Source organism: Hyla sarda, chromosome 5 (assembly GCF_029499605.1).
Source record: "Hyla sarda isolate aHylSar1 chromosome 5, aHylSar1.hap1, whole genome shotgun sequence".
NCBI lineage: Eukaryota > Metazoa > Chordata > Amphibia > Anura > Hylidae > Hyla > Hyla sarda.
This window is the reverse complement of record NC_079193.1, coordinates 34,119,388-34,129,351: the sequence shown is the minus strand read 5'-3', so window position 1 is coordinate 34,129,351 and position 9,964 is coordinate 34,119,388.

Here is a 9,964-nt window from a genome sequence, read left to right as displayed (position 1 = left end):
CCTGTGGATAGGGGATATATTTCCTGGGAGTACCCCTTCAACATTTATCTTCTACCTACAGGATAGGAGACACATAAATGATTGCTGAGGATCTCACTGCTGGGACCACCATTATCTCAAGAACAGGGGGGGGGGGGGGCGGAAGATTTTTAAAACATGTCTAGAGGAAGAGTGGTGCAGTTACCCATAGTAACCAATCAGATCGCTTCTTTCATTTTTTCCAGGCCTCTTTAAAAATGAAAGAAGCAAGCTGATTGGTTTCTATGGACAACTGCACCACTCTTCCTCTGCACAGGTTCACAGGTTTTGATAAATCAAACTCACGGTCCCTACTCTCCTGTCAGAATGGGGCGTCAGTTTTGCATATGACTACTTCTCCATTCCATTTTTTAGCAAAAGTTTAGGGCAGTGTTGCCCAACCAGTGTGCTTTCAGCGGTTGCAAAAACTACAACTTCGGGGCAATGCTGGGAGTTGTAGTTTTGCAACTGGAGGCAAATGATCAGGATACCAAGGAAATTCTGTAACTCCCATTACGAGTTCTAATACGGACATTTTCCAAGCACATTTATATAATTAACGGATTCTTTGACTTTAAGAATTTTTCTGTCGTATTAATTTGCTCTGATTTATTCATTCGTTTATTGACCAATGAATACGTTGCAACTTTAGTATATTTTTTTTTATATGTGAATACTGTATATATAATTCATTGTTGGTTTTATCACACCATGGGGGGGAGATTTATCATAACCTGTCCTGAGAAAAAGTTGCTGAGTTGCCCATAGCAACCAATCAGATCCCTTCTTTCATTTTTCACAGGCCTTTTCAAAAATGGAAGAAGCGATCTGATTGGTTGCTTTGGGCAACTCAGCAACTTTTCCTCTGGACAGTTTTCCCCATATGTTTTATCCACTTATAGGACCTGAATGTCCAAATAAGATGTATATATATATATATATATATATATATATATATATATATATATATATATATATACAGTATATTTCTTTTGTTGCATTGCCTTGAGTTGTCAGCCTTTGTTTTTCTGAATATATTATACATTTTAGAATCCATTAGATTTAAAGAGACAGAATGTTGATCCTTGGATTTATTCATATTGGAGTCGGGAAGGAATTTTTCCTCTGTTATGGGGCAATTGGCATAAGCCATATGGTGGAGGGGTTACCTTCCTCTGGATCAACACAGTAGGGTTATAGTAGAATGTAGTTGTTTGTTATGTGTGGAACATGTCTGTACAGATTAGCATCCTGTACTGTAGGTGCTATTGTTATGCATATTCCGTACACAACGTCTGTTTTTCATGTTATCTCCTTGTACGACTATCATTAAAGGATTATCAAGATTGTTGACTTGTCAAAACTGAGCACCTTGCAACAAAGCTGCGATTTTCCTTCCCTCCTACATGAAAAGTCTGTAACATATTGTAATGGAAATGAGGGAAGACTCAGGAAATGAGAAAAGCTAATTGTACCTTCACCGAGGTCCCAATACAAAATCTGTAATAGGTCCCCAGAGCCCAGATGATGGGCAACAGGTAACATGGTATGAAGAAGCTATCTACAAAGAAAGACCCATCTATCACCAGCGTTTACCTTCTTGCATTCTGCCTGTTTTTTGTGATGAGCATGTGCACATTGGGTTAATAAAAGAGCACTACAAAGGCTTCATAAGCCCAGCACAGTGACAGCCTGTTCAGTGCACTTTTAACAGCACTATATCATAGCATAGCAGAGAGGAGAATGTGATGTGTTTTGCTGTGATTGGTTAGAAAAGTAAGGGAGGAAGTAACTATGAGTGTACTACTGGCAAACAGCTTTATTCTGGTTTTACTCCATAAAATGTAAAGAATGAGAAATAGTTGTGCTCCATGGGGGGGCCTCTCAGGGGGCTCAAGAATAGCAGTGACAGCAATAACATCATTCAGAAGGGTTATTCCAATACATTTTTTTAAACAATATGCACACTATAAAGTGGACCTGTTGGCAGCAATAGAGGGGGAAAACTGAAAAATGGACTGGTAAGGGCTTTTCATCAGAACTCCAGTCATAACTTTTTTGTGCAAACCAAAATATTGTGTATGTAGATTTTCAGATATATATTCATGTTTTATTTCACTGCAGCTTTTTAGACCAAAAAAAAGTAAAAAAAAAAAGCCACATATTTTAACCCTATCAAAATGTCAAAAATGCTGCAAGCAAAAATGTCCCAACAGGAATACCTGAAATATTATCTGAAATAATATACAGAATATTATGTTGGATCTCTGTAATTAATTATTATTAATTGTGTAAAACTTAAAAAAAATAAAAAATAAATACAGTCTAAGAGTATATTTATGCACCGTAAAAATACAGTCATGATTTTTAAGGAGTGAGAACATACCCCCAATGAAATAAATACAAATTTTTAAAAATCCCAAATAACCAAATAAAAATTGCAATTAAAATAAACAGTTATAGAAATAAAGGCAATAAGGAGGCACCCATGTTTCCAGTAGGTGGAGGATTTCTTTTATTCGAGGTGCATAAAGACAAATATCTGGGGTTTGCCATGGATTTAGCCATTACGCACCACATCTAGTGCTTCATCAGACCACCGCTGCTAATAGTGCAGGTATCCGTGGATCCATACCTATCTATACTGCACAGCTCTATTAGCAAGATTGACTTGACTGTCAATAGTGTCAGTTCTGACCGCTGCATCTAACTTGGCTCCACAAAATAACATATCATAGAAAAAAAAATGCGTATATATTTTACTCACTAGGTCATGCAGATGCTTTTCATGTCTTTTTTATGTGTCTAGCTTTTGTATTTGGCTCACAAATCCCTCTGTTCTGCTGCTCACTACTCAGGAAGGGGCGTGTCTGAGGCAAGCACTGAGCCCGCCCTCACTCACCATGCATTCACTTCCTCCATGAGTCTGATGTGCTGTGCTGGTTCTCTTCATCCAATCACTACAGGCTGCTCTGTAACTCCCTCCTCTCTGTTTTCATGCTACAGTGTGATAGGACAGGAGTGAGCACAGAGGAGTTCAATAAAAAGAAGATAACCTTTTCTTATGCAGTATATTAGAAAGGTTAATCTTTTGCCAAGATGTACAACATATAAAAGTATTTGATTCTGACAGTGCCCATATAAATTTGGCTTCTTGAATAAAGTTACATGAATTTTTTGCTCCATATATTTCTACATAGTTTATTATTGTTTGGTTTGGAAGCAGAGAATATACGGTGACCGGTCAACCCCTTCACCCTGAAGGATTTTCGGCCATTGTCCGTGACTGTTGCTTGGATCTTCTGAGAATTTCCTAGCATGAGTTTCCCTTGAGTACAATTGAACTTTTGCCATGTGAACTATTAATATTTTAATAGGCCTCTGAGATTATGTTGGACTTTTTTTTTATTTACATATTTTATGATTTTTTTATATTACTGTCATGATTTCTTTATGATTTTCTTTCATCTTCACGTAGTTCTTTTTAGAAAGAGTAAGCAAATATAAATTAATAAGATACTTTTTTATATTAAGATTTTAAAAGTGGAAAGGAGTATGTTTTAACAAATATAAAACAAACTAAAATTTTGATATAAGAACGATGCAATAGTTTTACTACTAAAAAGTTCTGAAACAATTTGCACGAAAAAACTGTCTAAGACTGGGTTCAAACGTGAGGCATTCGGCAGAGGCCTAAATCTTGATGTAACTGATGCCGCAACTGATGGCAACTTGTCACCAGTTATATGGCATCCATAGGGTGTGCACCCCAAAGCCCGGTCTGGAGGAGGAGCATGTCTGTCCTACCAGGGCCGGTTTTAGGCTTAGCGTTACCCCAGGCAAAATCAAAAGTGGGGCCCCAAAAGTCGTTATAGTGCACTAACCAGATTTGCACATTTTTGGTCACTTCAAATACCATAAAAAAATATCTAAAAAGCAATTGAAAAGTCCCATCAAAACAAAAATGGTACCGGCAAAAACTACAAATCACTGCGCAAAAAATGACCCTAATACATCCCCATATACAGAAAAATAAAAGAGTTACAGGAATCAGAATAGTACAATTTAATATTTTTGTATAGTTCCCCCCACATTAGGTTGTAGTTCTCCCACATTAGGTTGGCAGCATAGTTCCCCCACATTAGGTTGGCAGTATAGTTCCCCCACATTAGGCTGTAGTTTCTACACATTAGGTTGTAGTTCCCCCACATTAGGCTGGCAGTATAGTTCCCCCACATTAGGTTGTAGTACCCCCACATTAGATTGGCAGCACAGTTCCCCCACATTAGGCTGGCTTCACTGTTCCTCCACATTAGGTTGGCAGTATAGTTCCCTCACATTACGTTGTAGTACCCCCACATTAGATTGGCAGCACAGTTCCCCCACATTAGGCTGGCTTCACAGTTCCCCCACATTAGATTGGCAGTATAGTTCCCCCCACATTAGGTTGTAGTTCCCCGACATTAGGTTGGCAGTGTAGTTCCCCACATTAGGGTGTAGTTCTGCCACATTAGGTTGGCGGTATAGGTTCCCCCCCCCACATTAGGTTGTCAGTATAGTTCCCCCACGTTAGGTTGGCAGTATTGTTCCCCCACATTAGGCTGTCAGTATAGTTCCCCCACATTAGGTTGGCAGTGTAGTTCCCCCACATTAGGTTTTAGTCCCCCCCACATTAGGCTGGCAGTTTAGTTCCCCCACTTTAGGTTGGTAGTATAGTTCCCCCACGTTAGGTGTGCAGTATTGTTCCCCCACATTAGTTGCAGTATAGTTTCCCCACATTAGGTGCAGTATAGTTCCCCCACATTAGGTGCAGTATAGTTCCCCCACATTAGGCGCTGTATAGTTCCCCCACATTAGGTGCTGTATAGTTCTCCCACATTAGGTGCAGTATAGTTCCCCCATATTAGGTGCAGTATAGTTCCCCCACATTAGGTGCAGTATAGTTCCCCCACATTAGGTGCAGTATAGTTCCCCCACATTAGGTGCAGTATAGTTCCCCCACATTAGGTGCAGCATAGTTCCCCACATTAGGTGTAGTATAGTTTCCCCACATTAGGTGTAGTATAGTTTCCCCACATTAGGTGCAGTATAGTTCCCCACATTAGGTGCCGTATAGTTCCCCACATTAGGTGCAGTATAGTTCTCCACATTAGGTGCAGTATAGCTCCCCCACAGACATACAGCCTTCAGCCATATACAGTGTATCGCTGGAGACTGTATGTCTGTGTACTGCTCCACTTCAGTGCTCCGTCCACCGCTCCTCCGGTCCGAAGTCACAATCTACTGCTATGGCCTATGGGCCATAGCAGTAGGTCCTGGGACCGGAGGAGCGGTGGTCGGAGTACTGAAGATGATGTACTGAAGATGATTACCATGCCCACACGTCATCCTCCTCGATGCTCCAATGCTCTGCCCCTCCGTTCCTATGGGCGCACGCATGGGATGTCAGTGACATCCCTGCGTGCACTACCTCCCGGTGGCCCCTGCGAAATAATTCAGGGTGTAAAAAGCTCCCCACCAAAAAAAAAAAAAAAAAACGGAGACATTTTTTTTGTTGTTGCTCTTTTTAGGCAACCCAATCCACCACCCATAGAATTTTTTTTTTAACAAAAAATTCCATACCCAGATGTAAGCTGAAAGGGAATTCCAAAGCATCACTAACTTGGTGGCTTTCACTCTTCCTTAGTGTTTTTTTTTTTTTTGGCTCAGTGGCGGTTTTCTAAAATTGCCGCATGCTGAAACAATGGTTTTTTTTTGTTTTTTTTCAATAAATCTAGGACTTCTATACCTAGTCCTCTATGGAAGGCAAAATAAGACATAAAAACATTATGTGAACTTAGCTTTGGTGTTTTAACCACTTAATGACATAGCGGGAAATTTATCAAAGCTGCCTATATCCCGCATCAATATAGACCAAAATACAGAGGGTTAGTCCGGTCTATTGTGCGCCTAATTTATCAAAAGTAGCACTGCTCTTGATAAATTCTGCGCACAGACTTCGGGATCTATGCTTTTAGACTGTATTTAAACTTGTTCCAGCGTGGTCTGACATTTCAGCGTACTTTCAGCCGATGCGACTTGTCGCCGAAAAGTCGCTTTTGATAAAGTCAGCACCAATGCATTTTTCCGTCTAAAATAGACTAGCATGCATAATGTTCTAAAAATCCTCTAACGCAAAAGTCACAAAAAAGTCGCACATATTTAGACTGCGACTTTCTGTGCGACAATTTTAGACAGGAAAAATCAGTCTAGATCCTTTGATAAATCTCCCCCATAGTTTTAATTTTTTAATTTTGCATTTTTGTTTTTTCTTCCTCGCCTTCCAGTAGCCATATTGCTTAAAATTTTCCAACTACAGACCCATATGAGGGATTGTTTTTTTGCGCCACCAATCGTTCTTTGTAATAACATCACTCAAAAAGACAATGTTGCAATTTTTGGGGGCATACGTTTCCACCCAGTGCACCTAATCCTGATCCCGTACATACAATTTTTATGTGTCTAGCACCTATATTTCTCTTACAAATACCTTCTATCTGCTGCTCACTCTGTTTTTCACTCTGTGCTCTGGAAGAGGCGGGTCCTCACTCACCATGCAATCACTTCCTTCCTAAGTCTGCTGTGCAGTGCTGGGTCTCTTCATCCAATCACTGCAGGCTGCTCTGTAACTCCCTCTCGAGTAGGTGAAGGATTTATTTTATTCAAGGTGCATAAAGCTGTACATCTGGGGGGCCAGCAGACTGGGATCAAACAGGAACCATGGATATAGCCATTATGCACCACATCTGGTGCTTCATAATACCACCGCTACTAATAGTGCAGGTATCCGGCAGTCTGATTGGACAGAGGAGGACTAGTCCCACCCTCACTTACTGGACTTTGTCCCTGCCTGTGCTTTAGCTGGGACAAACATGATGGTGCAGCCGGACAGGATTGTGTTATGGATGGTATGGGGACCCCTAGTGGTCTTTATTTTATAAGCCATGAATTATATAAAAAGGAAATAAAATACTCTTATAAAGTATTTTAGAAATATTCTGTCAACCTGTACAACATATAAAACGTTTTTGAATCTGACAGTGCTCTTTTAAGTCTCTTTCGCAGAAAAATAGGTTCACCTCTCAACTACACCCCACAGATTTAATGTGACAAATCTGTTATTGGCACTGCATACCCAGCTTTTCTGTAGTGCTTGTTTCCTGGAACTGTGCCCAGCAAGAACATCCATCCACCTACCAACACACCAAAGCCCACCAAGGACAAAATCTGCCAAGGAGTTTGTGTGGGTTTCCTCTGGTACATGGGTTTCCTCTCACACTCCAAAACATACTGATAGGTGAATTAAAGGACAACTGTAGTGGAACACTTTTATATATGCCCGTGCCTCAAAAATAAACAAAATAAACTCATACATACCTTCCTACGAGCCCCCGTTGGTCCGGCACAGGCCTCACGGTCCGGCAGTGCTGACCTCATTCCATTTCCTGGGGACGGGGACGCCGCAGAGTCGTCGGAGTATCACCGGCCACAGCAATGTCCCGCCCCGGTCTGTGATAGGCTGAGCCCACTGTCATGTAAGAAGCCGGCCAGAGCTCCTTACATGACAGTGGGCTCAACCTAACACTGGCCGGGGCGGGACATCGCTACAGCTGGTGATACGCCGACGGCTCTGCGGCGTCCCCGTCCCCAGGAAGTGGAATGAGGTCAACACTGCCGGACCGTGAGGCCTGTGACGGACCAACGGGGGCTCGTAGGAAGGTATGGATGAGTTTATTTTGTTTATTTTTGAGGCCCGGGCACGGGAATATATAAAAGTGTTCCACTACAGTTGTCCTTTAAGTCATAAGCCCCAAAGGGACTAATTTGAATGATGTAAGACACTGCGGAATATGTTGATCCTTTATTAATAATGAATTATTATTATTATTTGAATATACATTAAAGGGGTATTCCAGGCCAAAACTTTTTTTATATATATCAACTGGCTCCGGAAAGTTAAACAGATTTGTAAATTACTTCTATTAAAAAATCTTAATCCGTCCAATAGTTATTAGCTTCTGAAGTTGAGTTGTTGTTTTCTGTCTAACTGCTCTCTGATGACTTACGTCCCGGGAGCTGTGCAGTTCCTATGGGGATATTCTCCCATCATGCACAGCTTCTGGGACGTGACATCATCATTGAGCAGTTAAACAGAAAACTTCAGAAGCTAATAACTATTGGAAGGATTAAGATTTTTTAATAGAAGTAATTTACAAATCTGTTTAACTTTCCGGAGCCAGTTGATATATATATATATATATATATATATATATATATATATATATATATATATATATATATATAAAGGTTTTGCCTGGAATACCCCTTTAACTTCAAGAAGAACTCACCTATGGCTGTATCACCTGGAAATGTGACCTTACCCCCCCCTTTTTTAACCCTTCCAGTCTATCTGATCTTCCATCCTCCCTGCAGTCCTCCTTGTTCCTAAGGGTGCGTTCACACTTAGTAATTCAAGAGGAATTAACTCGAGTAATTCCTCTTGAATTCTCCGCTCCAAATGAATGCACATCTCCTCTGCCCATTGACTTTAATGTTTTTTCTGCTGTCCTGTTCACACATCGGAAATTCTGCTAGAAGAATTCCGACGCTGAATTCCTTTCCGCTGGAAGAAAGAACATGTTCAATCTTCAAGTGGACTCCGTGAGCAGAATCCAATAGAAGTCAATGGTAAAAAAAAATTCCGCCCCACATCATTTTCACGCAGAATTTGCGCAGGATTTGTGCGGAATTCGCGCGGGAAATGGCTGAAAAACCCTTCACTTCTTTCTCCCCCATTTCCACGCTCAATTCTGCGCGAATAGAAAATTCTTTTTTCAGCACGTAAGCATAAATTCCTCTTGATTTACTCAGCGTGATTGCACCCTAAGTCTGTGTGGGACCTGTCCTGTAATGGGAATAGGTCCCACTGACTGTATGGACACTGGGGGGTTAACATGTGCCGAACAAGGTTGGGCCCTCCCACAGGTCGGGGTGGGAACTAGGGGAGGGTAGTTACGCCCATAGGGGATATAGGAGACTCTCCTGCTTCCTCCCCTCCTCTTACCTCACCAGCAACAAGAGACGTAGGTGCTCGCTATGGCTGACGAGGATGTGTGGTTGGCGATATGGGAGCGGTTGCTGGCTGATCCTGGGCTCCTGTCACGGCTCCTTCCCGATATGGCGTCCGCTGGGGTCCCCTCCTCGGCCCGGTCCTTGTCATCGTCGGCGGTTTCGGTGCCTGCAGCGAGCCGCCGGACGGGTAGGCAATCCCGCCCCCCTTCTAGATTGAGTCCCAGCCCGCCGCGGGTTAATACCAGCGGGCGGCGGGGACTTGCAGTGGCGCAGGCTTTGGCCTCTGCATCGGGGCCTGGGCCTGCTGCTGCTAGTGCCGGGTTACGGGGGATGGCTCCTCCCCTTCCTGCGCGCGCGCTTCCGGTAGTCGCGCGCATCCTCGGTAGTTGCGGCGGTCCCCGGGCAGTGCGGTGAGAATTCCGGGGTCATGGGAAATCATCATGCCCCCTCGGCCGGATCCCGTGCCTCCTCGTCGGCTGACGAGGTTCTGGACACGCCGCCGGCGCGGGTATCGGCGGTCAGCCTGCCACATGGTGGTGGGCTGGCTGTGTCCCAACCCCTACCTGTAGACTTGGGGGAGGAGGACCCATTATTTGAGGATGCCCGAGATAGCATGGGCCCCGGGGATGATGCTGCTGGCCCCTCTTCTCTGACTGTCCCTCAGGTAGCGCCCCCACCTCCCCCTCCCCCCCTATCACCGGCCCTTCACTGTCTCTTGCTGGGGGTCAGGTGTTTGAGCAGCGGGTCAGCCAGCCCCCGCGTGACCGGGCTTCAAGGGGGTCTGTGAGGAGTGTACGCAGGCGTTTTTCCAGGTCATCCTCCCGGGGTTCTGGCC